Source organism: Adiantum capillus-veneris, chromosome 26 (assembly GCF_014529385.1).
Source record: "Adiantum capillus-veneris isolate H3 chromosome 26, ASM1452938v2, whole genome shotgun sequence".
NCBI classification, from domain to species: domain Eukaryota; kingdom Viridiplantae; phylum Streptophyta; class Polypodiopsida; order Polypodiales; family Pteridaceae; genus Adiantum; species Adiantum capillus-veneris.
This window is the reverse complement of record NC_140956.1, coordinates 36,240,533-36,264,972: the sequence shown is the minus strand read 5'-3', so window position 1 is coordinate 36,264,972 and position 24,440 is coordinate 36,240,533.

Sequence of the window (24,440 nt, the reverse complement as noted above, 5' to 3'; positions counted from 1 at the left end):
CGCCAAAGCTCACTGAAAACGGAGAAAGTGAGCAGGCGTGTGCTGGAGCAGCTGGCGACTAAGGCCGGGAGGACGTAACCTGCTCTGATACCAATTGTTGGAATTAGGGTTGCAGAGAAACGCACACAGCTTGGAGAAGACGAAGGAAGCTCAAGGCACACAATAGAGAGTGTGTTACTTAGTGTGCAATAGAAAGATAGATAGCCCTAGAGTGATGGGCGTATATACAATGCACGGGGGAAAAAACCTCCTAAAGAGGGAAAAAATGCCCCAGCGGTCCTAGTGTGTTCACACACATCACTACCACATGTATATGGTAACAATGCCTTGGGAAGAGTTTTGGGCATTTTTCTTGCACAAAGCAACCATAGTGTGGTGGATTGGAGGTGGATTACTTTGGTGATAGAACCAGGCCGTTGAGAGTTGACATACTCGGCTATTTCTTCAAGTAATCCCGCGCAGAATTGTTGCTTTTTCTCGACAAACTCTATCTTTCGGTAGCCTTGAGATGTAAACCCCAAAACTTGTCCCCATATTTGTGGATAGACTTGTTGGAGAGCAGCTTCAAACTCCGCCATTTGGTAAGCACTTTGTCCTTTGCATTCGCTTGCAAGGAATTGCTTCATGATGAAAACTTATAGAGTTTTCTGTGTCTTTGGGGCTTCGTCGTTGCCACAAAGGCTAGCCCACCATTGACGAGCAGATTTCTGAAAGTGCATAGCTACATGACGTAGCTTGGAGAACTCTGTGAAGCCCTCATCTCCAACAAAGGCCGCATCAAATTGTTGGATGAAAGTTAATTCTTTGTAGGTAGCACCAAAGGTGCCATCATAGGTGAGAAAAGAGATACTCTTTCCTTTCTCTTTTGAATTTCTTGAGCTTTTGGGACCTTCTCCATGGAGGGTAGGATTTATGATGTCCTCTTCTCTTGTATTCTCTAGGAGAATAGTTGTTGTTTTAGTCGGAAGAGGAGGAAGGTGAAGAAGAAGGAGAAGAGGGTGACCTCTTTCTTGCCTTTTTCTTCCTTTGTTTCCTCTCTTTCCTTTTGTAGTGACAAGGAGAAGGACTATGAATTGACCGTTTCCTCTTGGGAGGAGTTGGCGACCGTCTAGACCGCCGTCTTCATGGAGCCACACCTTCAAAGGAACTTAGGGATTTGCTTCTTTCTTGTTCTTTGGATTCATCTTCTCGTATGGGAGAGACTCTTCTTCTAGCATTCTCATCGAGAGGCCTCCTAAGCTCTCTCTCTCTCCTCTTGGTGGAGAGGAAGGGAAATCCCATAAGCACAAAGTTGTTGAGTAACTTCGACTTGCAAAGCAGGGTTGCCCATATCTTATTGCAACCTAGTAACAAGATAATTAACAGACATGGGGTCATCATCATTAGCACCTTTATGTGCAAAATCAAAGTTGTCAATATTCATTCTACTTTCTTGGTTATTGTCAGCCTTGCTAATTAAATGTATGTATAAATTACTTTGTGCTTTGGTATCCTCCAAAACCTTAGTTGCTACTCTTCTTTACCTTTGAAAATTAGTTCTCAAGCAGCCACACCCGTGGGTAGACATTGTTGAATCCAAAGACTACTGGAGAGGGTCTTACATTGCTCGGTTAATTATGGTTCTTGTTGAGCTTGCCAGTAGCTCAATAATGGTTAATCCAAAGGTAAGCCCCAAGAGACTCCATTATTAAGACTATAGTTCCCAGCGGTGTACCTCAAACTAAGTCCTTTTCAGCCAAGATAATAGATCCATGTCCCACTTACCCAATGGCAATGAACAGGTCCAACCTTTCATGGACCACCACTTAAGGACCTCTCTTCTTAAGCAAGAAAAGAGAAATTAATAGCTATGATACCAATGTAATGGGAATGGCCTATGAACTTTATAAATAGATGAATTAAAAGAACTATAGTGAGCATTTTTATGAGACTACTTTAAGAACATAGAGGGTGAACTTAATTAGTGGTAGCAACATAAACATTAAGCTTAATTAACTTGGCATGAACAATAATTTTGCAAGAGCAAGAATCAGAGAACATGACAATAGTTGAGGACCGGATTTATGTGGAACCGGTCCACCCTCCAATAGGATTTTGTATTATAGATTCTCCCATAAAGAGAGACTTGGTTAAATTACAATCTTTGTGTTCCTTGTGACCTAGGTGATGCTATGAAGATGGAAAGCTTCATGTATCATGAGCATAACATAAACTTTGTAAACGCATTAACCATCCCCAGCCTTAGTCCCAAGGCCTCAAACACCTTCAAAGGTGGAGAGAGCTAACGGGGACTGAGGGTAGGGAAGAGGAAGGAGAAACATTCATAGGAGAAAGAAATAGTTCCTCACTTATCATCACTCTTCTTGCTTAGCATAGCATAATAGCATAGTAATGAAGATGGAGAAGATGGCAAGCTCAAGCATTGAAGCATCGCTCTTGGTTGGATTTGCATTCCATAGCCAAGAGTGTTGGTGTAGGCTCTCAACTTCTCAACAATATTAGAGAAGGATATGGAGCTCTTGCACTTTGCTTCACACAATAAGAGAGAGAGAGAGAGAGAGAGAGAGAGAGAGAGAGACTTGCAAGAAATCCCCCTCCTTGTTTGGGTTGACTCCCTCTTCTAGCTCATGCATGAAGCTCATTGGCTCTCTCAAGCCTAGCCAATCACTAGCCTTGGTCAAGTCAAGCAGTAGAGGTAGTCTTTGGACAAGTGTCCTCATACCCCCTTTGAGAGAAAGGGCTTGATAAATGCCTAAACAATCGATTTAATGAGCTAAATTCTCATTGGACCTCTCTCAGGGTTGACCAATAGGCTTTAGGCACATTATGGAGGCAACCTAGCTAGGGCCTTGACATGTGTCCTATTTGCCTCTTTGAGCAAGGGGTGCCCTTTGGGACAAGGAGAGGCCATTCAACCACCTCTCCTACTTGCATGGCTCACCCCCTCCTTTATAGGCTTGCAAGTTGACTTTCAATCCCAAGCAACTTGGCCCCCTACTTGCTTAAGCACCTAGTCATCAAGCATAGGGTTAGTAAGAGTACGGGCTCTCTCTCTCTCTCTCTCTCTCTCTCTCTCTCTCTCTCTCTCTCTCTCTCTCTCATGCTCCTAGCTTCAAGGGTTCGCCCCCTCCTTGTAGGGATTAGCTTTGACTTCAAGCACATGCCTAGGTTCAAGCATGCACATTAGTTATCAAGCATCTCATGCATTTTAATTATCAAGCACCTCAAGCATAGGCGTAGCATAACCTAAGGTCTAAGGACTTTTACACTAACCTTTAGAGGTCTTTTTGATGAATCTAACCCTAAGGTCTTTAAGCTCCATTAGCTAGCATTGCTCTTTGAGAAACCATCTCTCAATTGGACTCCTTTAACTTTGGTCCCCTGTTGAGATGGATCTATAAGCACATGTCTATATTTTAACCTTTGTTCCGGTTTATTCTCCCACATTAAATGATCAGCTTAATATGAGAAAATCATTTGGGTTGGTTACATATTACATTTTATGAAAATACATCAAAGAGGGCACCCATAGAATGGCCACTATGGAGTCACACTTGTTAGAACATGGAGTCACTTTATGTCACAGATTCATAGTTCTATGAATAATGCCACAAGGCACCTACCACATTATGAGGCTAGGAACCAAAACCTTCCTCTTTTCTTCTTATTCAATCTCTTAAACTTCTCATTCAATCTCTTAAATTAGCCTACATGATGCTACCCCAAGGTGTGGGAGTATGTTCAATCATACAACGACAGGGGATAGACATGGTAGTGGGTAGAAATTTAGTCACATCTTCTCACACATGAAATCATTTGGGTGACTGAGATGCTTATGTAGATCAACCCATGCTTATAGTTTTTTGCATGATATCTTAGGTGTTGCAAGTGTTTCTAGGGCTAAATCACTTTTTCATAGGGTTAAGCCATCTTGTCCACTTGGTTTAGGCATTGTCTTGTGCTTAGATGATGAACCCGGCCCTTTATGCCAATTTTCTTAGCATTAGGAAATTTCAGAGGTCATTTGGAGGGCCATATGAAGAGAGAGAAAAATAGAGCGCGTCCAATGAGCACGAAGGCTACGTTACGTAGGAAAGTACGTGGAAAGACTCAAAAAATAGGAAAATAGCATAAAACTTTCACGAATCTAGGATTGTAGCATCATAATTTGCTTCCTTTTACCGAGCTTTTAGGTGCTTGCATGTGGTCCCACTTCTGATATTCTCTTATGGTCATTAACGTACTGGAGGGTGACCATTAAGCCCACACAAGATATTGGAATTCTAAAACACTTTCCCTCCATTAGAATGCTTTCAAAGTGAATCTCCCTCCACTAAAGCTTTTCTCTGAGAGCTATGGCGTCCACGTCTTCTCGCCCAAGAGGCTCCAGGTGTTTACTGTCTCTCACACCAACAACCAACAACTGCACTTTGCCTAGAAGGCCAAGTAGTAGCATATCCTCAATTACAATACCAGCTTCAATAAGTGCAGAGAACCAATGGGTTGGACAAAGGATAAACAAAGGTTCATGGGTCCTCATGCAACCAAGAAGACCCAAGAGGTCTAGTATCAACGTTTACCGCTCAGCATGGAAGGCCAGAGTGTTGGATTTCAAAGTTGAAATCGGCAAAAGATCTGTAAAGGAAGTTCTTGTTCAGCATGTGTTTACCCATCCTGAGGTGATAGCAAACGGTGGAAATGTATCAGATATACATCAACCACGTTGCAATTGTAAGTACTCTTGACATGTGAACTTACTGATACTCTCATTATAACTTTTCTTATATATTTTGCAATGTTTCTCCCGCTTGTTATGAGCAATGTCTCCATTCTTCACAGCTCAATTACATTAGATTTGTCATTTGTACTTATTGATACTCTTAGTTTAACTCCTCTTATATATATTGCAGATGTTTATCCCTCTTCTTATGAGCAATGGGAGCCTGTGGAGTGCATAATAGGCCTCTTCCATGTTGTTCATGCCCACATTGGTTCTCTACAGTATTCAGAGAGGAGCAGCAAAAGACTGGCTGATGAGGGAATCTTTTTTTATGACCACTTTTACCAACTCAGCTTAGGGAATAAGAATGGCATGTTGGTGAAAGTGCCTCTACCAACCGATTGGAACACTGTGGACTGGCCAGTTCCCGAGGAAACAATGGTGGAGGCAATGCGAAGTAAGCTCTACAAGGATATACAAAGGTCTCTACGTAGCTCTATTCCTACCAAACTGGTTAGAATTGCAAACTTCTGTCCTGTTGCACTCTTCATAGAGCTGTTTCATAGCTACAACATCCGAGTTACGAAAACTATGTTCATGTGCAAGTCATTTCAGCAGTCATCCTGTGACAAACTTCTTGACAAAGGATAGTATGCAAAGGAAGAGATTGGTTTACGGTGCGAGGTCGCGCTTGATACTCTAGTTGTCAAGTACATGATTGCAAGCCAATCACTGTTACTCTCGTTTTGGTATATGCGATCACAAATGCTCAACGGTAAGTACATTCCTATGGACCAGGTTTCTGCAGGTTTGGAAGATAATCCTGCTGTGGATGTGGAAGTGATTGATAAAGAGCATGGCCTACTGTTGGTGGTTACAATAAGGGAGCTATGCAGTCTTCAGCATTTGCGGCATGACATAATTGAAGAGTCAATGGACAAGGACCTATCAGATTTTTCCTTTTTCCTAGCTGGCCGTAAGGTGATGCGGCGAAGGGAAAAAGATATTTTGTGCAAAGAGTTGGATGGTCGGGTTGAAGTAGTGTCAATGTAACAGATATTCTTGTGAACCCAAGTGTATACAAATGACTTTCAAGACATGAAGTTTATTGAGCTCATTTTTCAATTGTGCCCTGTGAAAAAGTGTGCTTGAAATACATTTCTTTACCATGTCAAATCTCTCTCTCTCTCTCTCTCTCTCTCTCTCTCTCTCTCTCTCTCTCTCTCTCTCTCTCTCTCTCTCTCTCTCTCTATGTTAGACAAGACAAAGACATGATAGAAGAGTCATCTTAATTCATTAGAAAGTACAAACTCGTCCGTGAACAATGGACTGAGATACAATTTCTGTAAGTATGGAATCAGAATGTCTTCAAGGTAAAAATCAAAGGAATGCCCCTCGAAAGAAGGTGGTGAGACAGTTGTTCCCAGCGGATTTAGTTCTCCCTTTTCAGGAGTATCATCAAATTACTCCAAGTCTTCTGAGCTTTTGTACTACGGGTTTACTGCCTTCCTTGAGCTTTATGTGGTGTTGCACTACTGTAATTCCTGTGATCTTATCATAGCCATCAATGAACAGAGTAGTGAAGTTACCTAACATGGAGACGTACTCCTTCCTTTCTTCATTGGTTAACTCATTTGAGAGCATTTTTTGTAGCTTACCTGCATCCTCCAATGACTGCATACCTGATGATCCCTCTTGGTTTGCCAAGGTTGCTTCAGATTGTGCTAATCTGTCTGGGATTTTAAGAATGACTCCCATTACTTCGATGCTACTGTCACTCCCGTCGGTGGTGGTTGTGCCTTCTCCTGAGGTAAACGAGTAGTCGCTGGTGGACTCGTCTTCTGAAGCCTCCAAGATCATGTTGCGCTGTTTTCCAGTCCTCATGTCATAGAATATGGACTTCCCTTTAGCATCCTTCATCTGGATCATCCCGGTGCTCCAGTCTTGTTTAGCTTCCATAGCCATAAGCCAAGGCCTTCCAAGAATGATGGGGTAGCCCTCCCCTTTGTGTGGCATGACAAAGATGTCTACCTCCACTTCTCTATTGAATGCTTTTACTTTGACCGCATTTACAATGCCTACGCATTTTACTCTTACATTGTTTTCCATCTTGGCTCGGCAGGGTGCCGGCCTACTTACCTCTAGACCTAGATGGTGCATCATCTTTTCACTCATGACGCATATTTGCACGCCACCATCTATGTATACATTTGAAATTCGCTGCCCTTTGATGTGAGCGTCCATGGTTGGCAGGATGTCGTCGAGATCCCTCCCAGAGATAGCCCCAGCTATCCGTGGTCTTGATTTCCTGGTACTTACCATTTTCATCCATTGCCTCCTTATTCTGGGTGCAAGGTGGAGTAATTGGGGCCAAGTTATCTTCGAGCCCTGCATTAACACATCCTGAACTAAGTCATAGGGTTGTGCATACTCACCTAGTGAGAAGTCCATGATGTCTATCTTCCGTCATGGTTTAGTTGCTTGCTTGCTAGACTCGGTCTTCCCTTTCATCTTCTCTTCTTTTTGAGATGCCTCCTCGTGCCTCGCACGCTTCACTCCCATAGCATCCACTTCTTCTACCTTTGCTTTTCCTTTGTGCTTCTCTTGAGATGACTCTTCTACCTTTGCTTTCCCTTTAGCCTCTAAGCTAATAACACTCACCGCTTGGTTCACAGCAGGTGGTGGGGGTAGTGGCGGAATGAGAGGTTGGGGTGGTGGTTGCTGTTGTACAAGTCGCCGCAGGATTTGGACCGATGGAATTGGTCCTGGCTGCCTAGGTGGTGGTGGTCTTGCTCTTGGTGGAGAGATCTGATTCTGTCTCCCCCCTCTATTGAAATTCTGCCTCCTCGGGTGTGGGCAGTAGTACATTCCATGGCCGTCTTCCCCGCAGTTGTAACAGTGGTACTCTGGGTTCTGCCTTCGTTGTCCCCTTCCTTGTTCTGGGTTTCTGTTAGATGCATGCCCTTGCTACACCAGATGCACAAATAAACTCTCTAGTTGGGTGGTGATGCGACTCAGTAGGTCTTGTTGTTCTTCTGATGCCTCCTGTGGTTGGACTCTATGATTGGCTGTTGTTGCAGCCACTGGGGTTGGTCGGCGGGCCGAGCTTGTTTCCTCTGACTCGTTTACTCTTGCTTGCATGTGCAGCTTCTTGTCTTTAAGGCGGGCTACTTCGACTGCCAACTCATATGTTGCAGGAAACCTTCCCTTCACCTTCTCTCTAAGCGGCGACCATAGACCAGCAATGAAACGGTCCTTCTTTAGGAAATTAGGCGCTCCTTCGCCTTCCTCCAGTGTGGCAACCCATCTCTCCCATAAGTCCACAAACTTTGACTCGTAGGTGGCATACTCCAGCAGGCCTCCCTGCTTTAATTCTATCAGTAGCTGCCATAGCTTCTCCGAGGTTGTGCCTTCACCAAACCTCTTTACAAAAGCATCCCTTAACACATCCCATGCATTCTTGGTAGCCTGGGGCAATGCATTATACCAGGACTTGGCCTCTACTTTCATCAGTAGAGGAAAAATTCTAAGTCGTGAAGCGTCGTCATCTTTGTTGGAGACGACACAAGCAATGTCGAAATCATCCAAAAAGTCGGTGGTGAGATCCTCACCCTTCTTTCCACTGAACGTGGGGAAAGAAACACTTTCCATGGTGGTGACTCGGGACGAGAGAGAGAGAGAGAGAGAGAGAGAGAGAGAATACTTGCAAATGATGAAAACCCTCGGGGGTGTGAGGGTGAATTATTACTGCAATATTTACAAGGTGGCATGCCGTGGTGGTGGAGAGGTAGGGGAAGGAGGTGGTGCAACCTACTTGGTGTGTTCTCTAAGGCGGCTCAATGATTGTGAATACTCACCACCAAGAGCGTGCATACGTGTGTGCGCATCGACCATTGGAGTCGAGAGATGGATGTGGTTCCCTTCGCATGGTGCAATTCCCAAGGCAAACCCGACACACAAGCCCCCTCCCCGTGATGGTGATAGTGTCAATCCTTCCCTCTACACTCTACCAAATGCTTGGTTCCTCATGAATCGCCCCCCCCCCCCCCCCCCCCCCCCCCCCCCCGATAGTGACCTCTCAGTGCCAATTTATAGGTTTTGGTTACTTGGATTATGGTAATCCCAGTGTGGTTAAGGTAAGCTTAATCGGGGAGACAAAGCAAGTGGTGGGCTTGGTGTGGTTGACCCTTGCTTTGTTTTGGGAGGTTATTAAAAGATGGGAATCTCTAGGTGGGCCTTTGTGACCATCACCTAGAGAGAGGATATTTACAAAGAATGGAAATTTACAATGGCTCAGGTGAAAACTGAAGATAATGATGAAAATAACCTAAAAATTACTGGGATGGTGTCGTGGTTGCGTGTTGCCGGCGAATGGCGTGCTACTGGTGCGTCGGTGTCGAGCGTACTTCTTTTTGGAGTCGGCCGGGGCATGCCTTCGGCGCATTTTCTCTTTAGTTTGTTGGCGGCACGTGCTTTGGATCCTTCTTCTTTTGTTTGTTGATGTCGTAGTCGTTTTCTTCGTTGTATCTGTGGTGCGGTGCATATATGCGTGTGTGTGTGTGTGTGTGTGTGTGTGTGTGTGTGTGTGTGTGTGTGTGTGTGTGTGTGTGTGTGTGTGTGTGTGTGTGTGTGTGTGTGTGTGTTCGTGCATGAGGGCGGGTGTGTGTGTTTTGTATAGGCATGTGTGTGCGAAAACGTGCGTGGGAAGGGGGGGCTATATATATAATACATATATATTTTTTATTTTATTTTTGGCAACTTCTGGCGGATGGCCGGCGGCCTGTACTCTACGCAAGGCGGATGGGGGGGGGGGGTAAGTAGAATAGGGGTAGAGTGTGTGTGTGTGTGTGTGTGTGTGTGTGTGTGTGTGTGTGTGTGTGTGTGTGTGTGTGTGTGTGTGTGTGTGTGTGTGTGTGTATGGTGTGTGAGGCGAGCTCAATGACGCTGCCCGTGAGCGGGAGAGAGAGAGTGGATTCCTTGCTTGCATGGCCTGAGCGCTCGGGTGAGAGAGAGAGAGAGAGAGAGAGAGAGAGAGAGAGAGAGAATCCGCGCTAAGAGAGAGAGTGTGTGAGGGAGAGGGAGGGGTGAGGATTTGGGATAAGAGAGAGAGAGAGAGAGAGAGAGAGAGAGAGAGAGAGAGAGTGTGTGTGTGTGAGGGAGAGGGAGAGGGGGGGCGTTCATTGTCTTGCATGGGAGCTTGAGGACGAGGGGGGGGGGGGGGGATAAGTCAATGGTGGAGTGAGGGAATATATCCGCAGGCCAAGAGGGCGGGGGAATGAGCCGAGGAGGGGGGGAATGAGGCCGATGGAGGGTGAGGCGAGCGGGTGGGGAAGAGGGAGGAGGGGTCGGGGAGGGAATATTAGCGGGCCAAAGGGGGGGTGGGGAGAGTGGTAGGGGGGGTAATGTGAGGGGGAATGTAAAGGTGAGTGTAAGAATACGGAGAGCGGAAGGGGGGGGTGGGGGTTCCATGCGGCTCACACAAAGGGAGCATGAGAGAGGGGTCGGGAGTTTTTTTCAAAGCTTCTGCCTGTCCAGGGAGGGTAAATTGGGAGAGAGAGATATTAGGGAAAGGTTATGTAGGGAAAAATGAGGGAGAGAGAGTGAGAGAGTTTTTATCCAATGCCTGTAGGGCGGGGGAGGGGGGGGGAAATAAGCTACGATGGGGGGGTTACTGAGAGTGGGGGGGGTGAAATGAGTTTTTTTTTCTTTTTTTTCTTTGATTTCTGAAAGTCGGCTATCAATGTGTTCCCATTCAAGTGGCTCAAAAGCTTCCTCAGGAAAGGGTTCTAGGATATAATCCTTACCTTCGATCGCCCTTTCTAAAATACACTCCTCTTGCTTTAAGCTTCCACATTATTGCGAAGCTCGACACATCCACAGTACCCAACCATGCTGGAAGTTCTAATCCTACTATTGTAGCGGAATCAAACTCCTCAACCGGTGTTCTCATCATATCCTTGTAGATATGGTCTTTCAATTTTATCATTGTCGTGGTTTCTATGTGGCTTAGGTAGATATGGTCATAACCCCAATCTTGGACCATTTTCAGTTGCAGCATGAATGGTCTTCCCAATATTATATCGTAATTATTTTTCTTGCCAAAATCAACAATAGCAAAGGTATGCTCATATTCAATGTGATAAGAAATAACAACTACCTTCTCTAGCAGTACTATGGACTTTTCCATGTGTCCGTCTGCAAGCTATAGTTTCAACCTGGTAGCCCTCACTGCTAGTTTTCCCCATTGTTTCCAAATCTCTTTTGTTGCGATGGAAACACCATCTCCACTCTCAAGGATTGCCATGGTTTTTACACCCTAGAATTCCACAGGAAGAGTGGTGTTCCCATCTTCTCCCTCATAGTACTCTCCAACCTTGTTTAATGGAACTAGCCTAGTGTTGAGCTGAGGCATTTCAAGCTCTTTGATCCCTTCCACGATTTGAGTCATTGGTTTTTTTTACACTAGATTTCTCTAGGCATTTTCCCATAGTAGTCCACATGTTTGGTATTCTAAGAAACTCGTCTAACATTGTCGTATAGGTGATTGATAGATAGAATATCTATTAGCCCTTTTGAATTGATGACCTAGTTGGAAGACAGTCTTTGTGATGGGACTCGGCCTCGTGCTCTCCCGCATAGGACGGTAGTGTTCTTAGGGAATGGGGTTGATTGTCTATAGAGTGTACAGATCCTTTGTCTCCCCAATACAATTGCACTTCTCGATTCATTTGAGATCCAGTCTCAATTTCCTCTATTGGTGGAAGAGACACTCCTCTCCTATCACCTGTTTGGTTTACTCCTCTGCTTAGCTCACTAGCTTCATTGACCTCTTTGACTTGTTTAGACAATTTTTCAAGACCATCTATTTCTTTACAACCCTCAGGTATAACTAGGTGAAATCCCTCAGAAGAGTAATCTGTGGTATTCAACACTATCCTTGGTTCTAATGTTGGGTCCAACTCTAGCTCAACATGCATTTGTGCATGATCAGGCCCTGATTCAATGGCCACCACCACCAGGTTTGGGCCCATATCTTATTCCAACACAATATGTTGCTTGACAAGCTGTACACATGAACACAGCCAATATTAGTTGGAGTATCCCCACAATAGTCGACCTCCTGCAGCTAATTCTATATTGTGAGGTAAGGTGCCTATTCCCAAGTCCCCTATATTATATTGTGGAGATGCCACGACACTATATATGTCAAGGTTCCCCAAAAACCCTCAACATTTGCATGAAGTGGGGGTTATTTAAGGGATAATATAATGAGCATGAATGCCACGGCAGGGCTGCAGCTAATCATAATGTTTGCCTACTAGCCAGCCTACAGAACCATATATAATATTGAGGCATGTTGCTCTTTATTTAGCCCAATAGTGGCATGATCTACAGCACCAGCTACTGTTGAATGTAAATTGATAATTGGTTGTATTGTAACCCACTAGTGCTCATTCACCAGCCTAAGTTGCTCTATGCTCCTATATTGATGTATGAACCACAATGTCAAAACTTAGATCTACACATTATGCAAAACCGTATGTGCAATTAGATCATCTTTGGAAGGATATTCCCAGGTTCAAGTGAAGGCAAGCAAGACATTTATATATGATGGGTCCCACGGGCTTGCAATAGTTAAAGCAAAGCATGCCAGTAATTCTCTAGATCTATTCTCCTACACACACACACACACACACACACACACACACACGAGAGAAAGAGAGAGAGAGAGAGAGTGTGAAAACCAATATAGGCTGCTTTAATATTGTGGAATTTGTTTGCATTTATAGCTTGAGTGCTATTGTGCAAGATTTGTCACAATATGGTTGTGTTTGATGTTGAATTTGTGTGTGTGCCATGAAGTTTGGCCAAGTATCTTATTGTGCTCATTGGGACTCCATGTGTTATACATCAAAAAGTGCACTATGTAATCATTAGCCAGGCAAAGACCATTCTGAGTCGCACTTGTTGGAACATGGAGTCCCTTTATGTCACAGATTCATAGTTTTATAAATACTATCACAAGGCACCTACCACATTATAAGGCTAGGAACCAAAACCTTCCTCTTTTCTTATCAATCAATCCCTTAAAGTAGCCTACGTGATGCTACCCCAAGGTGTGGGAGTATGCTCAATCATACAACGAGAGAGGATAGACATGGTAGTGGGGAGAAATTTAGTTACACCTTCTCACACATGAAAGCATTTGGGCAATTGAGATGCTTATGTAGATCAGCCCATGCTTATAGTTTTTTGCATGATATCTTAGGTGTGCCAAGTGTTTCTAGGGCTAAATGACTTTTTCCTGGGGTTAGGCCATCTTGTCCACTTGGTTTAGACATTGTTTTGTGCTTAGATGACGAACCCCTTTATTCCAATTTTATTAGCTACATTTAGGGTAACTCTTTGTTTTGATGCTTCTTAAAGGTTGCTAGTTGAGTACGTACATAGGCACGTTGACAAGTAAGCCTGCAATATATTGTGGCAATGTAAGAGATTTCACACTTGTACAGATCTAGCTTGTTTCAAAAACACTCTCCCCCATTGCTTGTGCTTTGTCTTCCTCCCTCTTTGTACCACCCAAATGGCCGTGTGAGCCACATATTCCATTGTATTTATCTTATGGTATCGTAGCTCACATTTTCTTGCTAACACCTTCGATCAAGAGTGCATGGTGATGCTAATTTGGAGCCAACAAGAGAGTAATTTTCTATAACAGCATATACATGTGTGCTCGCATTCAAACCTTCACGAAGCCTACTCCCTATATAGTCAGTTCTTGGTTGGTCCTTATATATAAAAGCCCCTCGTTGGGGGAGGGGGTCACTCTGTATAAATTATGTATATTGCGTGTGTTCAAGGGCTAATTATAAAACTCCTTATTCGTGGATTTGTGACAAATAAAATGCACCCTTCTCTTATGTAATCTTTTCTTTTTTTCAATTTCATTTTATGATACCCTTCTGTATATGAAAATGTGAGAAACAATGAAATTTAATAACCTCTTCATTTGCACTCACGTGATAGTTACATGATTATAAAGCAACCCCCCCCCCCCCCCCCCCCCCCCACCCCCAAATGAGAAAAGCCCCATCCGTGTATTTCAATATACTTAGATCCCAATCTTTCAAGGTCTTTTAATGCTAGACCCCTATCATGACAATACTACTTTGATTTATAAGATTTTTTGCCTTGAACAAAAGTGGAAATACTTGTTTTATGTTTTCACAAATGAAACCTTCCAAGGGGAAAGGGAGGTTTGCCTAGCCATACCCTCACAAATGGAAAACAAAGCACCAATAAGCCATAGTTGAGTGCATGGATGAAGAAGGGAAACAGCAAGATGAGAGGGAAAAAGGCATTTCAACAAGAGAGTCCCATGTGATCTCTCTCTCTCTCTCTCTCTCTCTCTCTCTCTCTCTCTCTCTCTCTTTTCTTACGCATGCACTCCCACTCTCTTCTTTCTTTTGCATACGTGTTCTCTCCTTCTTCCTACTTTCTTCTTCTTCTCTCTCTCTCTCTCTCTCTCTCTCTCTCTCTCTCTCTCTCTCTCTCTCTCTCTCTCTCTCTCTCCACCTTCTTTGTCTGTTTTCTTATGCTCTCACTTTTGCTTTCTCATTTCTCTGCTTGTCTCTCTCATGTTTTCTTGAGTTCTAGTTGGGAAGAGGCAAAACCTCTACCTATGAGAGGTCTTGATGAGAGTGGTGAATACTTCCTAAAGGGCTGTTTATGCTATTTACCAATCCTCTTTGTAAACATGGTTCAAATTCTTAGATTGTTCATGAACGGGAAATCACAAAATCTCTTCCTAATTGTTCTTGGAATCTATCTGTTTTTGTGAGTGAGTTTGTGATGAAAAAATCATAAACTCTCCATTAAATTTGTTGAAAAAGAGTAAGTGGAAAACACTTAAAGTATAGCGATGGAAGATTAACTCACATAAAGCAGCAATACCCATTCAAAACACCAACCTTATTCATGGATTCTTGTACCCTCACCTCTTATCGCAAAATTATAACATCAAAGTATTGAAAGGAAAACTCGAGCTTCCTCCTTCAATACGCCCTCATTCTAGAGATTTTACAACTCCCATATTGAAATCCACACACCATCTTGGTGAAGGAAAACCTTAATTCTCTCTCACACAAGCTTAGACACAAGAAGGAAGTAAGATGAGACTACACAACACACTCACAGAGCAACCATGAAGGCAAAGATTTTTAGATTCTAAGCCACAAACAAGTAGCCCCTTTACTTTCTTACATGACCAAAAATAATGATGTTTCAATTTTTCGCAAATTACTCCAAAATGGCTATGTTTGACCATTTTTGGTTTGTAAACGACCCTTTAGGAGCATTGAAAATCCAAATGAGTTAGGGAAAAACCCTACCTTTGTGCAAGACTTCCCTGAGCTCAAATTGCTACATGCTGAATATCAACTTTTTGTTTTTCATAATGTCTCGGTACATTTATAATGTCCTCATTGGCTAGTCACTATTCTTTGGCAATTTTTGTTTGTTTTCAACTTTGTAGGCAAGATAAGTGTGCCACATGAAAATGTTGACATATATCATCAGATACAGGCACATTACTCCCCACATAGGTATGTATACGACAACAACCACAATAGCAACTTTCACATATAACATATTATGTACCTTGTGGCACTTATTCCTATGCATCAAAATTGATAGAAAGTGAGGTAACTGTGAATAATTTACTCTATGCACTGGCCATGGTAAGACATCCACCCCCTCTAGCTATACACATCCTCAGATATGTGCCAGAAACGTCTTTGTTAAGTATCTCAACTCATGGTCAGACACCATATCTTCACTTCTATGGTCACTTTGCACACATTCGACCCATCGTCTTCTTCACTTACTTGTGCATCAAATGGATCAACCTCTCTTCTTCTTTTGAAAAATCTAGTATTTTTTTATACAAGGGGAATTTTTATTTCTATTCCATTAATCTCACTGAAATGCATAAGCACCATTTTCATGCACATGTTTAACAACATATAGCCCAAACCATCTTCTTGCAAAGTTTCAAATATTGGTAAAGTTCTTTTGCACATTGGTCTGAGCCTTCATTGAATTTTCTATGCCAAAGAAGGGATCTATGTTGTTCTTTGGCAACACAAGTATGCCTCCTTCAATGTCATCTAAGGTGCTATAGACGAGGCCTTATTTCATTGCATCTATGGGTTGGCATGCTATATGGATCCTCCAAACATGCTTTATTGAATTTTCTTGCTCACTAAGTTGAACATTAAATATTGATTGCATGCTCGTTTTCCTTATAAGTTACTAGCATTCTTGTTGTTGTAACATCGTCACACTAAGGGAGTTGAGACATGTGTGACTACTCTTGAGATTCTCTTTTACAATATTCCCACTTGTGGCTTCCCTTCATAAGGAGGATAACAAGTAGGAGTCTTGAGCAAACCATTTTTGAGACGTACTGAGCCGGTCCAAAAGTAGCACCACCAAACATATTTTGGAAAGATAAACAGTCATCTCCCTTGCTACAAATTCCATATGTGCAACCCGTGTAAAAGCTATCTACATAAGGGTTAACAAGACTCTGTCTAAGAGCGTACCAATAGCTTATGGGACATGTGATTCCAATGCCCAAGCAAGCATTTCCATGGTCGCTATCAACAGTAAATACTAGCATGACATTATTTGCAAGGGGTCAATATGTATAAATTGTCTATATCGCGTGCATTCAAGGACTATTTTTTTTCCCAAGAAAAAGATCCTTCTATTAGTTAATGAAATTGCCCATAGGGCTACAACCTCCTCTACAAGAGAGGACTACAACAATCATGATGGGGAGACTCTCCCAATGAAAAAACATCATACATACAATGAGGCTATATCAGGGGATGGGAGGAGGGAAGAGCCACACAGGTGGACGGTAGTGCCATCTAAGCACACCCTGATCCATGGTGAAAAATGGCCAAGGATGCCAAAGTCTAAGGAAAGCCTCTCTGCGCTCCCGCATGCGGTCAGAACTGCCCTGGAGTCTCTCAAACTGTCCTCTGAGAGTATGAACCAGCTCAAGCCAAAGATCCCAAACAGTCTCTGTTGGTGGTACAGGCCGCGCCTCGAAGATGCGGAAGCAACGGCCCGCCATATGAACGAGAGTGTCGGGCCACTGATGAGCTCCCAACACACCTCTCTCTCACTGCACCATGCCTGTGGAGTAAGCTCTGTGGCAGGCTTGAGTGAAGGTCGCCCCCCCTGCATCACTATCATCCTGCTGGTGGATGAAAGCTCAAACTGAAGTGCCGGGCCTGTGAGAGTGGACCAAGCAGCTGCCCCCCAAGTGTACTGTCGAGCTGTGGAAAGAGCAGGCATCAGCCAAAGAACACGAAGCCACACCTGTTGTGCCAAGGGACAGTCCCAAATACAGTGACGTTGACTCTCTACAAGGTGGTCACAAGCTATGCATGCGGACAAAAGGCCATTGTGCACAAGCCAGCTCCCAAGTGTTGTAGCTCTGTGTGCGACCAGCCACTACTGAAACAAAGTGACTCACCTCGATAGTCTGGAGTCCCACAACCTCTCCCAAAAATCTGCCAAGAACTCAGCTCTGAGACCCTCCTCCTGCCAATGAGGTGCTACAGCAGGGCAAGCCTCTCTCTGTGCTGCCAGTATGTGACGTCCCAGTCAAACAGTGTACTGAAAGAAAGGGACACCTAGGTGGTCTGCATAAGAGAAAGGGTCCCTCCCGAGCCACTCTCCAGGGTCCCACTATACTCATGCCAATGGACAACACTCCCAGGCCCACAGCCTCCAATGTCCAGTCTCAAGAGTTGCTGGGTCAGGATGGATGACACAAGTCCTCCCAGAGATGCCCACCACTCGGATCCTCTGAAAACAGTACTCTGCCACCTGTGCGGCCTCTACTGCAACTCATTGTAAGCGTGCCTCACCTTGTATCTCAAAAAACAGGGAGGGAACAGTCTCTGAGCAAGCCCGATTAGAGATGAGAATCTCCAGTCGCGTGAAATCTCCCATTCATTTGGGCACACTGCTGACTCAAGAGGCATGAGCCACTCATCTGGTACTGCCTCTAAGATGTCCTGACACATGCTCTGCACCCCTCTCATGCCCTATAGCTGAAAGCCATGTAGCTCCTTTGACAAGCCTGAAAACTGTAACCAGTCACCTAAAGAGCGTGATGGACCCGCTGCCATGGAACCCCAAGAAACATGAGGCCAACTACCAACCAAGTACCCTCTCTGAGTGTCAACCATGGGGTTCCAAACAAGTGGCTGTTGTAGGCACTCCTCCATGCAAGTAGGCTGGCGCTACTTCAGGCCTTGCCGCAAGTGCTCCCAAGATCAAAGCAACCCCACAGCAAAGCGATCCTCCAGTCTCCTGATCAAACCAACTCTGTCAAGATCCATCTGGTCGAAGGTTGCCAGGGACCTCCTGCCTGAGGCACCCTAGCACTAAGCCATTGTAACAAGAACTCCTTCCAAGGCTCCTCACCTGGAAGAAGACCTCGGACGATGAACTTCCCAAGAAAGTCTCTACTTTGTTGTGCTGGGTTAATGATCCCCATCCCTCCCTGTGAGCAAGGAAGAATGATGACCTACCAAGCCACTTTGGCTCGGGCAGTCAGAGTGTCCTGCCCTGACCAAAGGAAATTCTTGATCAGCCGCTCAACCTGACTGATACAAGAACTCGAGAAGATCTAGCAAGAAGTGATGTACCACATAGTAGCCAACAGCACCTGGTTGGCCACTACAACTCTGCCAGCCAAAGAAAGTCATGCGGAGCTCCAATGTAACAGCTTCCTTCTGATGGATAGAAGGAGGGGAGCAATCTGCTGCTTGGGAGACAAGTCCAGACCAACCTAACAGCCCAAGTACCGAGCTGTAGTCCCTAGGGGGATCCACCTGAAACCCTCACCCTGGCGTCCAATCGGGCACAAGAGCACTACCAACCGAGAAAGCCACAGTCTTTCTCCAGTTGATCAGTGCGCCAGATGCACAACAAAAGGTCTCAAGAGCTTGCTCACACCTGTGAAGGTTGGCCTCCTGGCCATCTAAGTACAAGACTGAGTCGTCAGCAAAATCAGCGTCCAGTAGCTCATCTCCCCAAATAGGGAGTGCTAAGCCCCATAAACCAACCTATTGCTACACCAAAAACCTGCTCATCACCTCAGCATAGAACAGAAAGAGGAAGGGAGCAAGAGGACAGCCCTGTCTGACCGAACGTGTGAGCATGAAACGATCACCCCTACCTCCTGCCAAAAGTACTTGACTGTGTGTCTGTCTGTACAAAGCTGACACTCCTCTGATCCAAGCATGTGAGAAGCCCATCCTACGTAGAGTGCCCTCTAGAAAGTCCCAGTCAACTCTGTTGTAAGCCTTCTCAAAATCGAGAAGAAGAATAACCAGGTCCTCACCACTGAGCCGCGCTAGGGCAGAAGCCTCCCAAAAAGTAAAGATGTTGTCAAGGATATTGTGCTCCTTGACAAAACCTGTCTGAGTCCCATGTATAAGGCTCTCTAGAAGTGGCTAGATCCTCAAACTTAGAGCCTTGACAAGAATTTTGTAGGCTGAGTTGAGGATGGTGATGGGGCACCACTGTCAAATCTCATCCAAGGAGCCACCCTCCTTGGGAATGAGGTAAATCAGACCCTCACTCATGCTGACAGGCAACACTGTTGTGTGTAAGATGTACTAAAAATCACTACAGAGATTTGGGCCAAGCAAGTCCTAGTACTCCAAGAAAAAATTGGGAGTCAATCCATCCTCACCTGAACAGCTACCACGGGGGAGGGCACTAAGAGCCGTCTCCAACTCCTTAAGCTGAAGTGGCAGCTCAAGCCTCTGATGCATCTCCTCAGTCACAAGGCAAGGCATCTGTGCCCACACCTGCTCCCTGCATGCATCTTGAAGCTATGACTGAGGCTCTGCAAACAATAACTCACGGTAAAAGTCAATAGCAACTGCACGCATATCCTCTGGCTCAGAAGCAACTGACCCATCGGGCCTCCTCAACTAACTGACCTTGGCATGTGACTGTCGAGGTCCCACTGCCTCGAAGAAAGCACCAGTCACTCTATCACCCACCTGTGTCCATTGAGATGCCTGTTGATGGAAAGCAAACTCAGAGACAGAGAGAGAGAGAGAGAGAGAGAGAGAGAGAGAGAGAGAGAGAGATTTTTGAGCTTGATACAAAGAGAGAGCTCCAAACTCGAGAGCAGGCAAGAGAGAGAGTGAGAGAGCGATTTCTTGGCTCAATATTAATATCGTGAAAATTGTACCGCAGCTTAATATTGTGAAAAATGCGCTTGCTTAATATCGTAAAAATGTGTCGCAACCTACTATCGTGTCGTAATTGCCGTTTTCCGAAAATGCGGGAAGCCAAGGGGAAAATGAGAGCAGATGTAAATAATTTCATTGGCTCATTGGGATAAGCAAGAGAGAGAGAGAGAGGAGTAGGCATGGCGGAGCACTAGAGGCATCCAACAGACATCAAAAAACTCAAAAAAAAACTCTTGAAACTGTTTGCATCCAAAAGACATAAAAACACTAAAAAAAAAACTCTTGAAAGAGTCCGCGCCGGCGCGGACTGTTTCAAGAGGTTTTATTTTTATTTTAGAGAGAGAGAGAGAGAGAGAGAGAGAGAGAGAGAGAGAGAGAGAGAGAGAGACTTTCAACGACACTCGATGAAACTTGTGCTTGTGAGGTAACTGGGTTGTTTACTGCCTACCCAGAGCATGTATTCTACTAAGCCAAGTGGGAATGTGAATAAACACGGAGTGATGGCAAAGACAAGCAAGCGTCGATGTTCTCTGTGGCATTGCATGGAGACACACACACACACACACACATACACACAGAATCAACATGATGGCAACCTCCAAAACTTTAAAAAAAAACCTCGAATTGGCAATAAGCAAAATTCTCAAAGACAACTATACATAGCTCCTACTAATCATTTGAATGGAAACATGGCAATGTGCACTGCATGGAAATTCAATAGCCTTGAACTTCCTTGCTGGCTTGTAGCACCACTCCAACAGAATTGGATGCCACAATAAGTGTCAAAGCTTGTGAGACATGAGGAAGGGAATCTCTTCTACAAGGATGTCCAAAGGCATACTACAATAGCAGAAGGCTTCAAATGATGTCCCAAGATTGACTGCAATACCATAAGGCTTCAACAAAATTGAGCTCCTTGCTTGTCCTACCAAAGGAATTAAAAGAGTTGATATAGGTATACATCCTAGGGAAAGCTTAATTGAGGGTGGGTGCTTCAGATGTGAATCTCCAGCCGTGACCAAATTGGCATCCATGATTCTTGTCTGACAGTTTTTACTTTCCTTAGTAAGACTTACAACCTTTTGAAAAGGACTAGGGTGCTTGTCTATCACCCTTCGCTTTCTTTGAACAACAGAGTCACCTCATAAGCTATTAAGTGTCCTTAAAATCTTCACAAATATGTCTCTCTACAAAGAATATCATAAGGTGGTGAGTCCTATTAGTCTTTAGTTCCACACTTGTTTTTTGTAGCAGCTAGGAAAGCAATTATTTCCCTTGCAAGGCAATATGTGTGCCTATATACAAAATCTATGGAGGTGGCGGATACATGCAAGCAATAGGGTGGATGCAACTAATGTTGTTTGGGACACATTGCAAAAGAGACCACTGCTAACAAAAAGAAAAGGTAGGGCATCTCATTGTCGGTGCTAGTAGGAATCCTCATGAGGAAAGAGTTGAGAGGCTATGGTTGGTGCAATTGCCATTATTACTAGCATTGACGCTCGTGGATGGTAGCAGTAGAAGTTGGATATTCCAGTTGGGTAGAGAGAGAAAGGGAGGGGGGGGAGGTGTTTAGGATAGCTAAGCTATTGTATGTCTTTTGCTATGCAAATGCCTTTTATAATTTTTTTTAATATCAATCGTGTTTGGATTTGCTCGGTTTTATGATTTCTCATAAAGTTTTGCTCGGAGTTTGGAATTCCCCGGATGCGAAGCATTGTGCTCCCCTCCTCTACCTGTCTGCCACTATGAGAATCACTGGTGCATGGTTCGAGAAGGAATTCCCTGCCAGAATGCCAACTGTCCCACCCAAGTCATTGAAATGGTCACTAGTGTAGAAGCGATCTATCCGCGATAAATTTACTCCTCCCACTCTGCGGTCCAAACGAGAGAAGGCTAGGCTGTTTGGGGGTCTCACAAAACTAGAGTGCTGCCACGCATCCGAGACCCTCAGAGTCATACAAAACCTCTCAAAAGCTGCCACCTTAACTCTATGCACAATAGCATGGCTACCCGGGGCAGTCACTTATCAAAAGACCCCTATATCACGTGCGTTCAAGAGGTAATTAATAATACCCCAATATACATACTATACTTACATTGTGAGCCTATTTTAAAAAACCCCAGCCCCCTCTGTATGTATACATTTTTATACATTTTGGTCTTTTAATAATCCTCTCGAGTTAACTCACGTGATATCATACACATTCTAAAAAGTGACCGCCCCGGGCATGGCTACCACCAATCCTGTCGGAAGGGTCCTCCAACAGATCCCCCCCATGCACCAGTGTTCTGCCTACGGCAGAGACTCAACTATCTGTGACCAAAACTCTGCTCGTGCACTCACCACATTGGGCGCATAGATGTTCAGGAAGCCCACAAGGCAACCCTGAACCTGCATAGTGATCTATTGAGCCCTGCCTGGCACAATAATCCCTCTGCCCACAATGGCCTGCTGACTGCAAAGAATCCACAATAATCATACATACCCACCCTGGATGCCTACAGTTCCAAAAGCAGCTGACCAAAAAGTATCATATTGACCACGCAAGAGCTAACCACAACGTCTAATGCGTCTCTCACACAGATGGTGCTCCTGTAGCATAAGGAGATCAATCTCTCCTCCCACAAGGCAGCACTGAAGCTCTTGACGCAGTCGACCCCGCTGACGTTGAAACTGGGGCCCACCAAGTCCCTACACATTCCATGAGATGATCCTCATGCGAAGCGAGAGAGAACAGATGTTGTCACGGCAGCTAAATGTGCTATCTTCGAGGCTGGCTTGGATGGGGAGTAATCCGCATCTAAGCATCCTCTAGATAGGCGTGACTGCAACGAGTGCCTGGCTCAAGCCCAAGTAGAGCGAGCCGTACGTAAAGTAACCTCCTCTGTCCAGGAGTCCTCCTGAATGTGTACATAGCATGGCAAGCATTGCGTATCGGCAAAGAAGTAAACCACAATGTGTCTACATCCTACTATATCTAGAGGGGTCACCACAAACATGGCCAATGGCCACAAAGTCTGAAGCATGTCTGTAACTCCTAGTTCTCCCATGTGGTGAGAGAACTCTAGGACCTGTGTGTGCAACCACACCAACACTGAGTCGAGAGTCCACACAGTCTGGTCCCTGCCACAAAGGGAAAAAAAGAAGCCAATCGGCTGAGTCCAAGGCCTCTATCACCCTAGCTACAAGGAATAGAACATGGACCCTGAAGCAGGCTTCCTCATGGTCTGTTGAGGGGTCGTCAAGAAAACGAGTAAAGTCGTAGTCGAAGAAGTCCCATCGGCGCCGAATGTCGATGCTCGTCAGACCACGAGGGATAGTTGCAAAGGGAGACGTATGTACCTGTAGAGAGGTCGCAAGAAAGGTTGTCCCTCTCTCGCAAGGCGACTCGTGGCAAAGGTGCTGCCAAGAGATCTCCTAGGAGCCGAAGATGGCCCTGCCCCCTGGGTCGACTATGGAACTGGAGCGGGAGGGGGGGGAGTAGGAGCAGGGGGAAGAGGTGGAGAGGAGGGGCGGGTGTTGGGGTATAAAGCCCAATGTGGTCGCCCAGGTAAGTGGGCGGGCCGCCAGGTATGTACACATATTCTTTTGTTAAAACCTAATAAGAACTCACTATGCTCTACACATTACAGTAGAGCGAGTTCACCATATCGTTGTGCTCTTCTTCTCGCACTCTCTCTCACATCGCACTTTCGCTCGTACTCCTTCAACTGGTATCTGAGATCAGATCGAGGCTCGGGGCAGCACTGCAGGAGGCTAGAGTCACCATCTCAAATTGGAGTGAAATTAGACAGGCGAAGACACGGCCCCAAATCCTGTGGGATGCCCGAAGGGCTAGGTGATCTCAGAATTTCATTCTGAGGTCATCTCGGCCACCGTTCGGCTTCGACAAAGTTCTGCGCATGCCATTTTCGACTACGTGGTCTCAGTGGGTGCAGATCCGACTCTGCAAATTTGGGGTTTTCGGCCTACGACTGCAGGCGCTGAGGATATCAACACTCCCAGAGTGTTGATTTGTGGCTGTCTACACATCGAAGGACGGCTCACAGTTCTTGGAGGCGTGTCACATACGACACGGGCGCATCTACACACAGACTGTAGGCGACATCCACTAGCTCATCAGGTATCTTGTGTTTGCTGCTTGATATTCCAGATTTCATCCTGACATTGCAGGTACTTCCACATGGGATGTATTGTCAGAGATGATGTATGTCTGTTGAGGGTTTGCTGGCTGTGAGTCACGCAGCAAACAACCGCCGCAGCGGTTATAGCATACAGTGGGAAATTTGTGGATGTATGAATTTGTGGGAAGTTTATGTACTGTCATATTTACTACAGCCTTTGTTGAGGGTCGAGTGAGGTTTTATTGAGCTGGGGGATTCTCGAATGTTGAGATCCTTTCGGTGATACAGGTCTTGGA